The sequence below is a fragment of the Octodon degus genome, unplaced genomic scaffold (assembly GCF_000260255.1).
Source record: "Octodon degus isolate 3935 unplaced genomic scaffold, OctDeg1.0 scaffold00214, whole genome shotgun sequence".
Taxonomy (NCBI): Eukaryota; Metazoa; Chordata; class Mammalia; order Rodentia; family Octodontidae; genus Octodon; species Octodon degus.
Window position 1 is genome coordinate 530,068 of NW_004524790.1, and position 2,083 is coordinate 532,150.

Here is a 2,083-nt window from a genome sequence, read left to right on the forward strand (position 1 = left end):
GTGTGTGTGTGTGTGTTGCCAGCTCAGCCCACCACAGGGGCGGAGCTGGCACGGCATGTAGTGCCAGAGATTGAACTACAGTCCCTGCACACTTGCCTAAACTTGCCTAAGCAGGCACTTTAGACTGCTGAGCTATTTTGCCGGCTCCAGATTCATGACTTTTTGAGACAAGATCTTACAGTGTGGTTCAACCTGAACTTCAGCTCACTAAGTAGCCCAGATTAGCCTTGAATTTGTGGTGATCCTCTTGTCTCAGCCTCTCAAGTGCTGGGATTATGGGCATGTGCATCCACACCTGGCTTAAAATCCAAGATTCAATCATTAGGATTTATTTATAGATCTGTGTGTAATTACACATAAGAAACTTATAAAGAAAACAATGGACTAAAATGCCTGCTTAGGCAGAGTGCAACGGCTGGGGTTCAATCTCATCATGCAGTGCTGGCCCCACCCCTGGGGCGTGCTGAGATGGGGATTGAGGCTGGGTGTGGTAGCACGCACCTATAATCCCAGTGCTTGGGAGGCGGAAAAAAGGAGAATCACTATGAGTCCGAATCTACATAATGAGACCCTATAGACCCTGTCCTAAATACACTTTTAAAAAAAAGAAAACAATGAAACAATAAATTATTTTACTCAAAGGGGCTAAAGTTGTTTAATTGATTAAACCCTGTTGTTTAATCAGTTAAACAACAGGGTCAGTGGGGCTGGGGAGATGGCTCAGTAGAATAAGCACTTGCCTGGCAGGCACAAGGGTCTGAGTTCAATCCCCAGTTCTGCAAAAAAATAAAACAAAATAAACAACAGGGTCAGGAGAGTAGGATGATTGATATCTGAAATTTACCAGGAATTGCATCAAATGCTAACACACAAAACAAAATTAGTTTTTGTTAGTCGTGTCTGTAACGGATTAACTGAATTTTATGCTGTAACTATGGAAAACTATTCTATTCCCTTAAGCTTCTTAGTATTTATTCTAAGGAATGTGTTCTCGCCCTCTGCTCCAGGCTGTTTAGTAATGAGTAACTGTCTCCCTCCCCTCCCTAATCTAATTCCTGTAAACACAGCCAGCTTAAGATGTAGTTTATAAAAATAGCTTGCTCAACAAGCCCCCACATAGGCAAGTTGTGCATGTCGCTGAACTGTGAAAGATCCTTTAGTCATATGATATTTGCTTTAAAAGTTCCTTGCTACCCGGGCTAGGGGTGGGTCGGTCTTCTGCATGAGAAATGACGGGCCGCCCTGAGCTCAGCAATAAAGGCTCTTATAAATTCCAATCTGGCTTCTGATCTGGTTCCTCTTCTGAGCGACCCATAACAGTGTCACATACTATATGGAGATAATAAAAGGTGAGCTTTTATAGGCTCACCAATCTTTTCCTCTTTAAGCAATTTGTGCATAAAGTTTTACACAAAACCTTCCATTTCTATTTTTGCAAAATGTATTTATGCTGTTATAACAGTGTGCTAAAGTGGCAGTGCATTCCAAGGCCTGCTACGAGCTGGCCCTGTGGGTGCCCCCGCCTGTCCTCTCAGTGCCCTGGGGGGCTGCAGCCCGAAGAGCGAAATTTCAAGCCCAGTCTGAAGAACGGAGTGGCAAAGGAAGACCAAGGCCAATTTTATACAGGGGCTGGGATCCTAGAACAAGATCATTGTCCTAGTATTGATGTATTCATAAGTTACTAAAGCTTTGTAAATAGGGAGCAGAAGACAGGTTGAAGGGGAAGTGGGGAAAAACAGGAATCAAACTATCTTGTGGATGAGTGCATATTCCTTACAGTGAAGATGACCATTATGTGTATCTATGATGTACTAAAAACCTTTTTTTAAATTTGTATTTTAGGGAAGGGTCTACAGGGCGTTCAGGATCTCACTACTAGATCAGACTCGTAGTGATCCACCTGTTCACAGCTTCCCAAGAGCTGGGATGACAGGCACACTCCACCACTCCCAGTCTCAATCGCCATCTCAGTGCAACCCGGGGGCAGGACCAGCATGGCAGGCCAGGGGATCCAACCCCTGGCCTCTGTGCCTTAAAAAACTTATTTTTGGCGCCGGCGGGACCAGTCCCAGCCCAGGCGCAG